The sequence below is a fragment of the Ranitomeya variabilis genome, chromosome 6 (assembly GCF_051348905.1).
Source record: "Ranitomeya variabilis isolate aRanVar5 chromosome 6, aRanVar5.hap1, whole genome shotgun sequence".
NCBI classification, from domain to species: Eukaryota; Metazoa; Chordata; class Amphibia; order Anura; family Dendrobatidae; genus Ranitomeya; species Ranitomeya variabilis.
In genome coordinates this window covers 485,253,035-485,271,724 of record NC_135237.1, presented here as the reverse complement: position 1 = coordinate 485,271,724, position 18,690 = coordinate 485,253,035, and the positions used below count along the sequence as shown (strand labels likewise).

General features: G+C 39.2%; 1 protein-coding gene across 6 annotated transcripts in view; it reads right to left on the bottom strand.

The window, feature by feature from the left end:
• Nucleotides 1-18,690, bottom strand: part of ZFHX4 (zinc finger homeobox 4) — a 217,524-nt gene that overhangs the window by 94,513 nt on the left and 104,321 nt on the right. The gene's annotated exons all lie outside the window — the stretch shown is intronic.

Genomic DNA, 18,690 nt, shown 5'->3' with positions numbered 1-18,690 from the left:
ATGGCGCCAAAGAGTATATACCGTACAGTTGCTAAGGTGGGGCCCCGACATGGGATACTCACCACACACGGGGATATGAACACACACACAAAATGCGCCACACACTGCCACGTGCTTGAACACATATACCACCCTCAGCACACATTTCACCACACATACACCAACCTCGCCACATAAAAGACGAAACACAAAAGTCGCCGCTCAAAACTCGCCATGCGCAAAACTCGCCACATGCAAAACTAGGCTCACGCAAAACTCGCTGCACGTGCAAAACTCACCTCATGGAAAACTCGCCACATGCAAAACTTGCACACGCAGAAAAATTGCCACATGCACAAAAGTTGCAACACATGCAAAAGTTGCCTCACACAAAACTTGCACATACTCAAATCGCACCACACATAAAACTCGCCACACGCAAAACTCGCCATGCGCAAAACTTGCTGCACACAACTTGCTACACTAACCTGTCACATGCAACTCGACACACAAAAATTTGCTACACGCATGTCGCCACACAAAACTCATCTCACAAAAGTCGCTACATGCATGTCGCCACATGCAACTCAACACACACAACTTGACACATGAAACTCGCCCTAAAACACACACAAGTCTGGTATTATCCTTCAAAAATAAAAATCTGGTTAATAAGCAGACAAACTACAAGAGCAACAACTGTACCATATAGGAAATACGGCAGCTGTCAGTCACATGACCTGTCTATTATGTGTATGTGTGAGCTAATATATACTGCCAGGGGGGATTGCTTCCTGTTGGCTGGGGATTTATCAGGCTGCCAATTTAGCTTACAAATACTGAGGTAAAAATACTGAGCAAATAATGTGTGAATGAGGTCTAATACAGGAGGAGATGACACACAGATATATACTATATACAGGAGGAGATGACATACAGGTATATACTATATACAGGAGGAGATGACACACACATATATACTATATACAGGGGAGATGACACACAGGTATATACTATATACAGGAGGAGATGACACTGGTATATACTATACACAGGGGAGATGACATACAGGTACATACTATATACAGGGGAGATGACATGTATATACTATATACAGGGGAGATGACACACAGGTATATACAATATACAGGAGGAGATGACACAGGTATATACTATATACAGGAGGAGATGGCATACAGGTACATACTATATACAGGGGAGATGACACACAGATATATATTAAATACAGGAAAAGATGACACAGGTATATACTATATACAGGAGGAGATGACACACAGGTATATACTATATACAGGGGAGATGACACATATATGCTATATACAGGAGGAGATGACACACATATCTATATATATATATATAATTGTCTAAGGGTTTTTCTGTCTGTCTGTCCTGGAAATCCCGCGTCTCTGATTGGTCGAGGCCACCAGGCCTCGACCAATCAGTGACGGGCACAGCATGGCAACGATGATGTCATAATGGAAATCCCGCATCTCTGATTGGTCGAGGCCCCCAGGTGATGGGCACAGTATCGATGTAGATGTCATAATGGTTGCCATGGCGATGATGTCATAAAGGTTGCCTCGACCAATCAGCGACGGGCACAGTCTGCCGCGAATTCTGGAATCATCATTGTCCATATACTACGGGGACATGCATATTCTAGAATACCCGATGCATTAGAATCGGGCCACAATCTAGTATACTATATACAGGAGAAGATGACACACAGGTATATACTATATACAGGAGGAGATGACACAGGTATATACTATATACAGGAGGAGATGACACACGTATATACTATATACAGGAGGAGGTGACATACAGGTATATACTATATAAAAGAGGAGATGACACACAGGTATATAGAGGAGGAGATGACATACAGCAGGTATATACTATATACAGGGGAGATGACATACAGGTATATACTATATACAGGAGATGACACATAGGTATAAACAATATACAGGAGGAGATGATATACAGCAGGTATATACTATTTACAGGGGAGATGACATACAGGTATATACTATATACAGGAGATGACATACAGGTGTATACTAAATATAAGGGAGATGACAAACATGTCATGTCGCATCTCACCACCTGTGCACTTGACCCGCTCCCATCCCACCTCATCCCAAACCTCACCACAATCTTCATCCCAACCCTAACCCATCTATTCAACCTATCACTAACAACTGGTGTTTTCCCCTCAAGCTTTAAACATGCCTCCATCACACCTATCCTCAAAAAGCCCTCTCTTGACCCATCCTCTGTATCTAGCTATCGCCCTATATCACTTCTCCCCTATGCCTCAAAACTACTGGAACAACACGTCTACCTTGAACTGTCCTCCCATCTCTCTTCTTGCTCCCTCTTTGACCGCTTACAATCTGGCTTCCGGTCACACCATTCCACTGAAACTGCCCTAACTAAGGTCACCAATGACCTCTTAACCGCCAAGAGCAAGCGACACTACTCCGTTCTCCTCCTCCTCGACCTGTCGGCTGCCTTTGACACAGTGGACCATTCCCTATTATTACAGACGCTCTCATCCCTTGGCATCACAGACTTGGCCCTATCCCGGATCTCCTCATACCTAACAGACCGGACATTCAGCGTCTCCCACTCACACACCACCTCCTCACCTCGCCCCCTATCTGTCAGAGTCCCACAAGGTTCAGTCCTTGGGCCCCTGCTCTTCTCCATTTACACCTTTGGCCTGGGACAGCTCATAGAATCTCATGGCTTTCAGTATCACCTCTATGCTGATGACACACAGATCTACATCTCTGGACCAGATATCACCTCCCTACTAACCAGAATCCCTCAATGTCTGTCCACTATTTCATCCTTCTCTGCTAGATTTCTCAAACTTAACATGGACAAAACAGAATTCATCATCTTTCCCCCATCTCACACGACCCCCCCAACGAACCTATCCATTACAGTAAATGGCTGCCGACTCTCCCCAGTCCCCCAAGCTCGCTGCCTCGGGGTAATTCTTGACGCTGATCTCTCCTTCAAACCACATATCCAAGCCCTTTCCACTTCCCGCTGACTTCAGCTCAAAAATATTTCACGAATCCGTTCATTCCTCAACCAAGAATCTGCAAAAAGTCCATGCCCTCATCATCTCTCGCCTCGACTACTGCAACCTCCTGCTCTGTGGCCTCCCCTCGAACACTCTCGCACCCCTCCAATCTATTCTAAACTCTGCTGCCCGACTAATCCACCTGTCCCCCCGCTATTCTCCGGCCTCTCCCCTCTGTCAATCCCTTCACTGGCTCCCCATTGCCCAGAGACTCCAGTACAAAACCCTAACGATGACATACAAAGCCATCCACAACCTGTCTCCTCCATACATCTGTGACCTCGTCTCCCGGTACTTATCTACACGCAACCTCCGATCCTCACAAGATCTCCTTCTCTACTCCCCTCTTATCTCCTCTTCCCACAATCGTATACAAGATTTCTCTCGCGTATCACCCCTACTCTGGAACCTTCTACCACAACACATCAGACTCTCGCCTACCATCAGAATCTTCAAAAAGAATCTGAAGACCCACCTCTTCCGACAAGCCTATAACCTGCAGTAACCACTGATCAACCAACCGCTGCACGATCAGCTCTATCCTCACCTACTGTATTCTCACCCATTCCTTGTAGATTGTGAACCTTCGCGGGCAGGGTCCTCACTCCTCCTGTACCAGTTATGACTTGTATTGCTTAAGATTATTGTACTTGTTTTTATTATGTATACCCCTCCTCACTTGTAAAGCGCCATGGAATAAATGGCGCTATAACAATAATAATAATAATAATATACTGAGGGGAAAATGAGAGGTGTGAGGTGAAAATGTGGGGTGAGAGGTGAAAATGAAAAGGTGCGAGTGCAAAATGAGAGGAGTGAGGGAAAATAGTGGAGTGATCAGAAAATGATAGATGTGAGGTAGAAATAACAAGTGTTAGGGGGGAATGAGAGGAGTGAGGGGGGAAATAAGAGGAGTGAGGGGGAAAATGAGAGGTGTAAGGGAGAAAATGAGAGGCGTGATGGGAAAATAAGAGAAGTGAGGTGCTATAACTAAACACAGATTTTTACTATGCCCAGGCAATGCCGGGCTTTTCAGCTAGTAAAATATAAAACTGCACCATAGTTTAGTTACACATTAATATCTTCAGCTTACATTGTAACCAAAATGTTTCATTCCAGGAAATAACAGCTAATTGCTGCCACGATAGACTTAACTATGTTATGACAGAGGAGAGCAATTTGTTGATGCTGATGATGAATTCCTGCAAAGGTGCAATCCTTGGCAAGATTGGAATCAAGATTCAGCACAACACATCAGTCCCCTAAAGGATGAGCTTGTTAGCTTCCCATGTATTTGAAGATACACATAAAATTATAAGTCTGATCTACAGAGAAATGGCTGAGATTTTATCTAGCAGGGAGTAAACTGTTGCAGTAATTAATCTTTCAGTCAGTTGCTTTCTTCCTCCTGGAGGCATGGAACTTGGGAAACAAAAGCAATATTTAAAACAGAACCAGAGATTTATTGTCGGTAATTCATAATGGACACCTGCACCACTTACTAATTACTACAAAACCATAAGGTCTATTGGCTTCATGCCATATACGTCCTCCCTTTATATCCACTCCCTGGGACACACCTGCGAGGATATAATTGATACTGTATTTATCTTCAGCGTCTTTACTCCTTGATATATGTTCTTTCACAATTATAAAACCTGCTTTGTAATTAAATGATTCTCACCGGCTGAAAACTAGGGTACAATAAGTAGGAGGCTGCAGGGAAATTATATTGGAATTTTAGGAAGTCACGACGATAATAATAGTTCTGACTGGTGTTTTGATTTGTATAAAGCAGAACATGTTACAGACATTGTCTGAGTTTGAAAAAAACAAAAAACCTTTTGTAATTTTATATTTTTAAAGAAACTGCACTTTTGGATTAGAGGCTGTGTCCGTCAATGAAACTCATCCCTATTGAAGTAATTTGGGCGCAGATGCTATACTTTGACCTTCTCATAGACAAAATCATTTCTGGAAAATATAGATACGTTTTTCCTGATTTTGGGATAACCCCTTTACCACTAGGATGCGCCAAGACCTTTCAAAAGTTGAGTCTGAAAATTATGATCTGATTTATAATCAATTAATAAAATTAAAAATGAGTGAATTGGTTCGAGATGAATCAGATTCGCCTCAAATTTGTAGTGATTAGCCTTGGGCAAATTCATTATTATGGAGTATGACCCCCAGTTTGCTCTGCTGGCTAAGCAATCAGCATGTTATTGAGAACATGATGAACAAATGATGTATTTGGTTTTGTAGGTTTTGGTAAAAAAAAAGAATATCTTGTTTTTTATTCATTAAAGAGTAGCTAAACTTTCTTACTGATTTTTCCTATTTAGCAGGCACTTGAACTGCTTGCAGATTGATGACGGTGCGGGTGCAGAGACGGTCTCACGCTAGACCCACAGACAGGAGAAGCACAGACAGGAGAGTACAGCTCCTATATAAGCATGCATACAGCCTGTAGTATGAATCTAAAGCCCATGGTTTCTATTGAGTCCATACTTCTGGTTAGGTGCGCACTCAGATTGGAGCGGTGCATTCCTGTCTGTTGACTTACGCACTTCTTGTGGGACTAGTGCGTGGTCAGTTGGTGCTTTCTATTGAATCTGTACTCGAGGCTGTATTCTTGCTCAGACAGGAGCTGGGTGCTCCTGCTAAAAAGAAAACATCAATAATAAGGTTTAAAATCTTATTATGTTAGCATACTAGTGTGCGGTTTTGCTAAGTGATTGATGGCTGTAAACAGCTGAGTAGGACCACCCTCTGGACTTCGAATAGAAAAGATCAAGATTTGCTATAAATAAAATAAAAGTATACTGAATATTTTGCCAGAAACCTATATATCAAATGGCTCATCTCGTATTATCTGTAGATCAGACTCGATATTGTGTGACAAGTTCCCTTTATTGTATTTTTGGGAATGTTTTGATATGGGTTGATGGCATAGATTCTCCTTTAAATCATCCATGTTAAGTATTTAATCAGTAATTTAAATGAGGGTAACTTCATGGCTAATTTCATGTAAAATTCCCAGATACAATGACAGTCTCCCCTCACTTTAAAAGAAACTATTAGTTTCCCCTAAATCTATTAGTTTCTGCGGCTTACCAAATTGCTTTGCTGTAGATGTGTTCTACCCATCATGGTTTAATTTCTTTTTGAAATTGCAAGGACCTGCAGGTTAAACAGATGTGGCAGGGAAGGGGAAAAGGCTATTTTAATGGTTACTAAAACTTTAAAATCGGATTGGAAAATAGTATATATTTTAATTATACAGACAAAACTTGTTATAAAAAATGTTAAATCATGAATAATTGCATACTTGGTTATATAGAATAATGTCCATTTCTTAAGATAACTCACAGTTCTTACTGGTTACACACGCACTGCCATGCACCACCTATATATATGGTAGGTAAGATGGTCCATAGATAGGATTGATCCCTTTAAACAGAAAAATAAAGAGGTTTCTCTAGGACTAGCTATCAATGTGTGGTTGATGGGGTCCAATCCCAGAGACCCTAATCATTCAGGAAACTGAAGGGGTGAGGCAATTCACTTAGCACTATACATGTGACTGGTAGTTGATCACCATATTCGGTCTAACCTAAACAGACAGCCAAAACGAAGAGATCCAGAGCAAGGTAAAATCAACAAAACTTTGAGAAAAATATATAATTGTGCAATAGTGACCCTAACATAAGATGGGAAGCTGAATAATAATATATGATGTAAATATATATAACAACACTGGTAAAATACACTGCAGAGTGATGAATATATTCTTATATACTGCCTGGTACAACACTAGCTGCCTAAGCATGCCCCCGGAAGAAGCTGGTTGCGAAACGCGCGTTGGGGTGAGGTGGGACACTGGGTCTGCTGCAGGTAGATTTCACCACTCTTTCTGGTTACACATATATTTGCAATATTGATGCACTTTATGCATGCTTAGGCAGCTAGTGTTGTACCAGACAGTATATAAGAATATATTCATTACTCTGCAGTGTATTTTACCAGTGTTATAGATATTTACATCATATATTATTATTCAGCTTCCCATCTTATGTTAGGGTGCTTGTGCACTATTGCACCATTATATATTTTTCTCAATAAAGTTTTGTTGATTTTACCTTGCTCTGGATCTCTTCGTTTCGGCTGTCTATTTAGGTTAGACCGAAGAGGGTGATCATGTATTTTGAAGTGCCAGTCATACGGTTTGGACATTGGTGATTAGATGTGACTGTAGTGCAGATAATAGCCTTATTGAATAAGGTAATTAACTAATTTTAACATGTCGATTTTCAGTTTTTGCATTTTTGATTTTTCCTCTACTACTTCCAAAAGTATTTTTCCATCAAATTAGCCATATGAGGTTTTTTTTGTGGGACAAGTAGTACTTTTGAATGGCACCATTTTATTGTGTAATATACTAGAAAAAGAGAAAAAAGTTCAAAGTGAAATTGCAAAAAAACATAGATTTTTTTATTTTTTTATGGCATGCATTATACAATAGAAATTACCCGTCAGTATAAGTCTCCAGGCTAGTGAGTTTATGGCAATACCAAACATGCATTATTTCTTTTTATTTTAAGTGGTGACACCCGTAATGTTTTCAATTTTCAGTCGATGGGATCTGGAATGGACTGGGTTTTGTACCCTGGTCTGATATTTTTATTGATACCATTTTGGGGTAGATATGTTACTTCCATTGGCTCTTATTGGATCGCTAGTGGTGTTACAGCAGCCGAAAAACAAAATTCTGTGGTCGGCGCTCATAGCAAGCCTGTAATTCTGCTGCATAGAGGTGATCTGTTCATCACCTCTATGTAGCAAAGGTGATCGAGTAGTGGATGCTTCTAGCCTCCTATAGAGCCTATTGAAGCATGCCAAAATTAAAAAAAAATGTTTAAAAATATAAAAAATTAAAAAGTTTAAATCCCCCCCTTTCGCCCCAATCAAAATAAAACAATAAAAAAAAAAAATCAAACCAACACATATTTGGTATCGCCACATTCAGAATCGCTCAATCTATCAATAAAAAAAGGATTAACCTGATTGCTAAATGGCGTAGCGAAAAAAAATCAAAACGCCAAAATTACATTTTTTTGGTTGCCGCGACATTGCATTAAAATGCAATAATGGGCGATCAAAAAAACGTATCTGCACAAACGTGGTATAATTAAAAACATCAGCTTGGCACGCAAATAATAATCCCTCAGCCGACCCCAGTTCGCAAAAAATGGAAACGCTACCAGTATTGGAAAATTGCGCAATTTTTTTTAAGCAAACTTGGAATTTTTTTTCACCACTTAGATAAAAGAGAACCTAGACATGTTTGGTGTCTATGAACTCGTAATGACCTGGAGAATCATAATGGCAGGTCAGTTTTAGCATTTAGTGAACCTAGCAAAAAGCCAAACAAAAAACAAGTGTGAGATTGCACTTTTTTTGGAATTTCATCGCACTTGGAATTTTTTTTCGTGCTTTCTGTTACACGACATGGTAAATCCAATGGTATCGTTCAAAAGTACAACTCATCCCACAAATTTATAAGCCCTCACATGGCCACATTGATGGAAAAATAAAAAAAGTTATGGCTCTGGAAAGATGGGGAGCGAAAAACGAAAACGAAAAAAACAAAAAAAGCTCCAGGAGTTAAGGGGTTAATCTAGTTATTTAATGTTATAATTTGGTAGATCGGCATTTTATGAACGTGGAGAAATTTTCTATGTGTACATTTTATATTCATTTTTAATGAGGGAAAATATTGACAGTGGCATTTATCAGGTTAACAGCCATGTGCAGAGCTCTGTTGTCCTTGAGGCTATTAGAGGCAGATGATGGCTGAATAACACAACCATCATCAGCTGGTAAATATGAAGGCTCAGCTTCAAAGCCTACATCTAAGTCAGAGACTTGACATATGATGTACCAGTATGTCATGACAGTAAGGGGTTAATTTATGTTCCTGAAAAACAGTTTTTTGACTTCCTCAACATAGTTTTTGTCATTTTCTTCTACCAAAATACAATTTTTTTGTGTTTTTACCTGCTTATTTTAAGCATTCGTTGTGGCTTTTTTCCTTGCAATACTTTAACTCCTTCATGACCTATGATGTATGCTGAGCCCCCATATTTTCCTGCACATGACAGCTGATCTGATCAGCTGTCGTGCCTTGAACAGCTGTGGGCCAAATTGTGATCCACCCATGGCTGTTAACATGTTATATGCTGCTGTCAATCTCTGACAGCGGCATTTAACAGCACATCCCTAATCCTGCCCATAGGTGACTGTCACATGACCACGGGTCGCCAATGGTTTGTTATGACAACCTGTGGTCTGCAGGAGACCTCTGTGGTTGTCATTGCCAGAATGCAAAGAACGCCACCCTGTGGCCAGCGCTCATCATTTTATCTGTGTGTAGCACAGGAAATTGGATGATCAAAGCTTCTATTCTCCCATGGAAACTTTTGAAGCATGTGTAAAGTAAACAAAATATGTTTTTCTAAAAAAATATAAAAGTTCAAATCACCTCCTTCTTTCTCCACATTCAAAGTAAAACCTCTGTTGGGGTGTGCGCTGTACTAGGACCGGCGGACCTTAAAGGTATAGACCCTTTTTATTGTCCCTGCATTGCTGATTTGCACATTAAGCACTTTATTGTGCCTTATTTGCTTTATATTTGTGCCTTGCACCCACACACTTTATTTTTTTATGCACTAGTGATTATTCATCTTTTCACTTCTATGATTGTTGCTTTTGGTTGCCCCCTTTTTTTTGTTTTTATTTTTAATTTTCACTACCACAAGGTCCCATTTTCGGGTATATACCCTCTCTCTCCTTTTTTTAGATTTATTTTAGTGCCATTATTTGTTCAGATTTTACCTCTTCTGGGATCTCACACTCTTTTATGATATATGATCATTTGTATAATTCCCTCCCGAACTAACTATCATGGGGCCTTATTTATGTGATCATAGTCATATATTTTTTTAATTTTTTTCCGCCCTTCCTTTGGTCCGACGTTCTTTTGCTCATATCATCAATTTTTTATTTAATACTTTTTATTATTTATTTGTTTTTTGTATTATTGAATGTATATTCCTAGTATGGGCACATGTTTTGATGTACTACCATTTGCCAATTTTTGTTAAATAAAGGTAATTTTATTTGAATATTTATTTGTCTGGTACTTCATTTGGTTTGGGGTTTTTACTCAGTTCTTATGGATGACATGTTGTTTCATTTTAAATCAAGTGCATTTACACACTTAGCTAAAAGTATACATTTGGAGCTTTCCCGGCGTATACTTTACAATTACATACTGGCCAGTAGGAGGGAAAATTTAAGTGAATTGTGGTGGTAACTTAAAGCTTGTGAGCCCCAAATCAAAATCTCTAACAGGGCCTCCAACTATTACATGTTTACAATAGTATTGATTTTATAATATGAGCCAAAAGGTCTCATCTCCCCCACTCCCCCCAAAAAAGAGTCCAGTTGTGTCCAAAACCCCTGCACCTGCTATAGTTTTTCTTCTGGTAGAGCACAACAGGCTGTGCTCCTCTATACAGAGGGCCACCATAAAAGTGTATACTGCTTGGCAATGGCTCTCAGTGGTGGTGAGATGCCTAGGCATCCATCTAGAACAAACCTAAGATTAAAAAAATGTACAAATACCCTGCAGTAAGTAAATAATTAAATTTTAAATGTAAAGAACACAGGGTACTTAGTTAAGACTGTTCTGATTAAAAATGCATAAAAGCCATCCTACCACAACAAGATGTACCTAATCGGGATGGTCCTGTCTCCAATAGTAAATATCACCATGTATCAGCAGTCCTCAACGTACAGTAGATGGGACAGACCAATGTTCTTCAACTCCAGTCCTCAGGAGCCACCAACAGATCATATGTTCAGGAATTCCTTAGTATTGGAATTATCACCTGGCCAATACTAAGGAAATAATGAAAACATGTTCTATTGGTGGCCCTTGAGGACTAGAGTTGGAGAACGCTGATCTAGACGATAGCTATTACTGAGCGCATACCTCCTGAGATTATACGCCCAACAGTGCAAAAAGGCAGTGATTTCAGACAATAGAAATTGTTCCCTACAATGTTACAGATGTGACTAATAGAGCAAAAAAAAGTGTACAGTCCTTTTAAAGTTCAATATGCCACAATCGTAAACCTGTATTTTTAAGCAATATCTTTTATTACATTTTCTCTAGCACTGGAATCATTGAAGCAATTACGTTCCAACCCCCTTTTACTTATACATAACAATAGAAGTAGTGCTCTTCACACTCTGTACATAATTTACTGTATTACCTCTAAATAAAAAGGTCCATTAAAGCAATCTACTCCAGATACAACAAATGCACATGTATGGATTTCAGAGAAATAGCTGCAATATCCGCAGTGAAATGTTATTGAAATGTGGTCATTTTATTAGCTATTGTTTTTAAGGTTTAAAGGTTAATACAGTAATGTTCTAGCTGCATAGTCTAGATGTCCTCCAAATAATTACAGTGAGGAGGGTTGGCTGTCATTCATGCACGTCCATTGCATTGTGAGCGAAAGGAAAAAAAAATGGCCTCCTATTTATTAGCACATCACCCTTGGCTAGTGCAATGACAAGATAGATTAGGATGTATATTAAATCTCACACTTGACTGCTTTTCTGTATCAAGGTAAAAATACTTGCTCTTACATACATGCTATTAGACTGACATCTACATTAATATTGGCAGTATATCAACATTTGTTATATTAATAGTCTAAAAGCAACCTAAACCCAATACAAACTAGATACCAAAAGGACTCCAACACGGCATTAGAGTTAAAAATTCCGAGAACAGCCATACCTCCCCCAGTCTAATAAATTTTAATTCCCTAAACTGGACATCTACCGCTGTGATTTGGTGATCCAATCATATTCGTCAAGCATGAAGTCGAGCAGATAAGGAAAAGCTCAGAGAAAATAAAGGCCCACAACAGACAAGTCAATGCAGAGAAAATTATAAACCGTTGGATTCACTTTTTCACATCCATATTAGAACAGAGATTACCATCTTCAATCATCTACCATCATCTACTCTATCGAACTTAGCATAACTGTTTAATCCAAAAAAATGAGACTTTCAAAAGCATAAAGTAATACAAAAAAATAAATAGAAAAAAAACCCAATAAATATCATTGCCAGCGCATAAAATACAATATATATTTACCTTTTAGGCCTACAATCAGTCATGTTGCATCCAACATTAGTTCCCTACGTTCATTAATTATTTGTGTTTTTTAAGTGATAGCTTGCCATTGCATGTTCTGATCTTTCTTGCTTTCATTAAGCCACTACCATTAAGGCTTTCAAGGTATCCACACGTCTTATGCCGATATACAAATTCCAGGAATTAAAAGGTTTATTTCCCCGTCCATAGTTTAAAGACGGATGATTGGAGGTGGGAAATTAGAGTAAGCATGGTGATGTGGGGGGAGGGGAGGAATCGCAGTCAATATGGAAAGAAATACTTTTAAAAATAATGTCCATTAGAGCCTGTTATTGGCCTAAAGCTGATATGTAAATGGTTATCATTGCAATCTTGGTAATTAGGCCATGGTTGGAAGCGTCCCAAAGCCTTATCACTCAGCAGAAACAAAGGAGAAGCAAGGCCTTGCAAAAGTTCCCTAGCTTTCAGATGCATCAGTCAGCCACATTACAAGTACTGTTCATCTCAAGAGTCAGACAACCTTTTGTTTTAGGCATGGCTCAGACAAAAGCCTGTCTCTCCTCCATGTCTTCAGTATTTGATGAAAGACATTGTTCGTGGACCCTTTCAGCGCCAGTCAAGTGGCCGCCAAGCAATTTCAGAGCACCTGACGGCAGCTGGGTTGGCAGGTGAAGAAAGGGTTAAATAATTATCTTTTGCAAGATCCAGTCTTTTCATTTATGCAAGTCCTTGAAGCCCGACTGAAAGAAACTCTGAGCCTACAGACATAAGCTGTTCCATCAGGCAACACTACAGGTAAACAATGAACAGGATGAAGGAGCCTTTTCTGCAGCTCGGCTAATGTGGTTTCAGACTCTTCTTGGAGCATAAACAAAAGCAGAGATGCACAGAAATGCCTGGTACCAAATTGTAGCTAGCACTCCAGTGCTTGAGATGTTTACAGCCTTCTAGACAGCTAATTAATATCAGTGAAAACAGACTTGGAAGAAAAAGGTTAAAAGATCACTTTAATGTGCAGTGATATCATTGGACAGCTGATACACTGACCTTAACTATTCTGTCTCCTTGTCATTTCAAGCTATATAGTCACACCAGCACTGGAAAGAAAAGCCAAATATGTAAAGTTTTGCTCTGCTTTTTTACTTTGCTAACAAAGACCTGATATTCGCATTCAAGGACAAATAGAATTTTTTGTCTGCGCCCTAGAGTTAAGTGAATCTTCCCAAAATTGATTTGGTCAGATTCACACAATTGAGGGAGGGCAGTTGATGTAAACTGAATTGGCTGAAAAGGTGTTAAAAAAATCTTATGTCCTCTACTTAGCTCTCCTTATACCTATCGCTATCTTGAGTCCTCTGTTAGTCTCTTCTATTCTCTATCTTCCTTGCGGTCGGGTCTTTAGCTCACTAGGCCCTACATTGTCATATGGGCCCCGATGCACATCGACATGTCATGCAGCATTCCATTAAGTTGGGTACAAAATAAGTCATTGATGTGCTCCAGAAAAGTGGGATGCACAACAATTCAATGATGTGCAACACACTCCATATTTCAACATGGAGCTTAGTGAATGGAAGGAAGGTGGAAAACAGAAGGAAGGAGACAGAAGTGCAGACCATAGAACCATTGGATGCAGGAAAAGTACGTTGCAGGCCAAAGAGATAATTTTTTTTATCCTCTCCCTGGCTCTTTATGATAAAATAAACTTGTGGCCCATAGCAAATCACATAAAAATTCAGATTCTGGTGAAACCAGTATTTTTAAAAACTCAAAGTAAATTTGAATTTATTTGATAATTTATAATTTGCATATTTTATATCCTGCTTTAAAAGTATGAGTTCAAGCACATGAAATATCATAGTTGGCACCAGTTTAGGTCCAAGCACTGTTAATTACAGTGATGGCTAGGTACTGACCTGAATCATATTTGCAGGATAAATGTGTAAAAGTGGTCCTACAATACAAATTAGAATACTATCTACTGAACCTATTGATTTTAGCAGGACCGAACAGGCAACCATCTAGGTTCCCAAAGTTTCCCAACTTTAGTTCATTGTCAGATGTCAGAGGAAAGAATGATCATGCTGTTAGATTAAAACATTCCCAAACCAAGCATACATGTTTTTGGGAGGCTAGGGTTTGAGGAGCGTAAATTATGAGTAGACTACACTTACCAATTGTCCTACTAATTGACCCAATAAAACATTTACCAAACTTCTAATGGGCCATGATTAGCAACCCTTGGGTTTGAATCAAGTAAGCAAGTGTTTCAATTTTGATTAGAAATTCAGGAGTGATAGTATGCAGTGAATCCAGGAATCTAATCTGAAAGCTTCAGGCTATCCTTGATGCATAGTGCCAAACTACTATCATGATGGATGAGACTATCAACCACCATTTGATCTGATCTATGTCTGATAAGACTACACTATAAACATTATTTTGGGGCACCATGCATCATTTCAGCATACTTACTGTTAAATAAGAACAACATATGCCATATGTCATGTGAGATTTACCACTGGGCTCTCTATGAGTGATGACTACCCTCAGTAGCAGCACTACAATGTCATAACACTGAAATAACCTTCAAATTCTTTTGTATAAAATGTATTTTATTCCTAAGTCTTGTGGTTAACAGGGGCTTAACGATTCCCCTTTTCTTTATAATGTTTTCAATTTGAAGAGTCCACATGTGGCCACGTCGAAGGATCGCCAGACGCAGTGTACATTTCAGCAAGCTAAACCTCATAAGTCTTCAGAAATTCCTCACATCTATTATGTTTACCTTCTGCTGCTGATGAGCCTGTCGGGCTCTGTACAGAGGAAATTACAAACGCTCTAGAAGATTTGGCAAGAAGATGCTAAAATGAACAATGGGCAGAAAGGATTTTATTTAATTGAAGGCCTCTGTCCTTCTGTACCACTGTCTAACATCCTAGTCCAGACTCAAATGAAAATTCCAACTCAAAATTACTTGAAGGGCCTCTATAATCACCCATAAACCCAGAACTCCGAGGGAAATGACAAAAAACTATGTCAAAAATTGGTCTAGTGTAACATTGTTATCCTTTTAGGGGAAACTCAGGTGATATCTCTGCTGTAGGATGCACAGTGTAAAGATGTACATACGTCTTTCAATAGCAGTTGCCAGAACTCTTTTTTGTCCTCAGTCCTTTATACACATGCAGTGCTCAGTTTAGCCAAGCATGCATATGTTCTCAATGGGTAGAGGGATGTAAATTGCTACCAGACATCTCTGATAATCTCCCCTGAACATAAAACCATTGAGTAGATGCTATCATGCAGACAAAACAAAAAGTAAGAATTAAAATTCAACATGCTCAATCCTTCTTTTCCTTGAGAGATAAAGAGAATAGTTCCTAGACACAAAGAATCGCCCACCAAAAATCAACAGGGTTTGTCTAAGGCTACTTTCACACTTCCATCTTTTTCCCTCCATCACAATCTGTCGTTATGGCAAAAAAACGGATCCTGAAAATGTGCCCGCAGGATCCGTTTTTTTGCCATTGACTTTAACTAACGAAGGATTGCAATAGATGGACACACGTCGCATCCGTCGTGCGACGGATGCGTCGTATTTTTGTGGTCCGTCGTTACAAAAAAAGTTCAATGTAACATTTTTTTGTCTGTCGGTTCCGCAATTTCAACCGCGCATGCGTGGCCGGAAACCTGCCCCCTCCTCCCCGCTCATCACAATGGGCAGCGGATGCGTTGTAAAACTACATCCGCTGCCCACGTTGTGCTACATTTAGCACAATGTCTGTTGGTATATCGGGCCGACGGTTTGCGATGGCCCCGTACCGACGGAAGTGTGAAAGAGGCCTAACTTTGATGTGAATGGAGAACTTAAAGGGAACTGGTCATCATGATTTTGCATGTTAAAGTAATGGCATGGTCATAATGGCGTTGTTGTACAGATTCAATAGATAACTTTAGTGAAAAGTCCTCAACTTGGCTGTTATTTTATCCACATTTGAATTTTGGGTATAGTCACTGTGGACTGTGGGTAGGGTCTTCAGCTCTGCCCCACCCCCTCGACCTGCCTCTGGTGTCTGGATCAGCCTTCTTTTTTAAAGATCATGCCACCGCTGTCCTTGCCAGGGGCAGCACTTTCAAAGATTCATCTCCTGGCGGTCATTGATCAGAGATCTAAATCGGCGCACGCGCAGCCACTAGCTCCATTTTGCTGAAGACTGCTGAGAGATGACTGTGTATGCACCGCCTGTAGTGACGACAGGCCTGGCACAAACTTTAAAAAAGGAGGCAGCATCAAAAAGGGAAAGGTATACAGCAACAGATCCATCGGTGAATAATTATTTAAAAACAAAAACCTTTAATTTATAACATGGTTAAAACAATTGTATAAAACTATCGGTTTAGAAAAGAGGCAAGTAACCCAGGAAACTCATGGACTTACGCGTTTCAAACCAACTTTTTTCTTAATCATAGTTCAGAGGCAGGTATGAACACAAGAGGCAAGTGGAGGGGCTGGGGAAGACCTGAAGACCCTACCCACAGTACAGCCCCTAATTACTGAAAGGTTATTACACTCAAATGCGGATTAAAGAACCACCAGGTTGACTATTTCTTCATTAAAGGTATTTAATGAATCTGATGAATCTGTATAACAGCACCATAATGGCAATATCTACTTTAACATGCATAATCATGATGACAGGTTCTCTCTAAGTTTCACACAACCTGCCTTGTGCATAACTTTTATTTACTAGCGTCACATATTCCATAGAGGTCAATCTGAACGTTTGTACGACTGTTGCAAGTAATTTACGTTGACTTCTGTCAGAATACAGCTGTCATGCATGGGTGATCTGCCAATGCCTAAAGGGGTTTTTGGATATTAAAAATGTCCATGGACAAGAGTGACAATGTTTTTGGAAACAACAGACCTTTTTTGGACTTTCATACAATCCCTTAATATGCAATTTGTGCTAAAGTTGTGCAAGATGCAGTTTTTTACCTGTAAACGTGACTTTGGCTGCAGAGAAACATTGTGTGGCTAAATTCACCATTTAACTTGGGCCTTTTAGTCTATAAAGAAAATTTTTATAGCTTAGCTACACAAATATCACAGTACAGGCACCTGGGCAAAAGGATAATTCTATAGCAAAGTTCATGAAAATTTCCTGTGCTGCTACTTTTAATATTTACTGAATATTTTTAAATACACATATGATGGTAGAAATTTCCATGCTAAAGACATTTACAAATGTTCTTTTTCTTGTTTCCAAACATTTTCCAATAACATATATTACAAATAACCTATTCTTGTGCTTAATATATGTAAGTAGACTGTTTTAACAGCTGCTAACGTGCGAGGAAATACCAAGAGAAATATTTTATGGCCACAAGTTCTAATATCGTTGGAAATTGGCTCATGGCGTCTGCCAACGGAAAGGATACTTTGCAAAATGATTAAAACTCACCAGGTTTATAGTTTTGATACACATAATGTCTCTGAGGTATATTTAATATTTTGATAAACAAAATAGTCTGAGGTTCAATGGATTTATAGTGAGTGAGACAATATTTTGGAAACTCTAAATGTTGATTTTAGAAATCGCAGAAAATGAAAAGCTGTAAATGGAAAAAAACTGAGACAGGTAGAATTTTCTATCTTTTACATCTATGGACTTGGAAAGTAGTTTGGTCATCCATATTTTTTTATGTTAAAGTGAAAATTATGCTTTACAAGTTTATAGTAATTGATCAATACAGGGACATACATGTACATGAGTTAAACTGTATCGATTATTCATGGACATGACCAATTCTATTTGGTTCCACATCAAAGGTCACATAGTCCACATGGCCAACCTCTTGATCTACCTTGAAAATGTTCTCTACAAGTACCTTATTCAAAACAAAGATAGAGCAGTATGTGAAGGATGCTTTAATTTCCCGGCAAGGGGCATATCATAACATTTATGTCAACTCTTACCTTTCCACATATTTTGTTAAGGAGTCCAATTTCCCAAAATACAAATTCAATACATTATTATCACAATGTGCTGGCAAAGCTCTCAATAGGCTGCGATTCACATCAAAACCACGAGGTGGCCAAATATTGACTCATAGTCCCTGTTTGATCATTTGATCACAGCAATTTTGCCTAAATTCTAGCGTAAATTGGTTTGAAAAGTCACAAAACTTTTGCTACTTTTGTCGTTTTCACGCCATTTTGGCAAAACTGGAATGGGATGGGTGCGTGACACCACAGATCATCTAGTTCATGACGAGCTATGATGTTCCTTACACCAGAAATCTTACTCTATTCGGGAGGCGCAAAACAATCGTCAGACACTT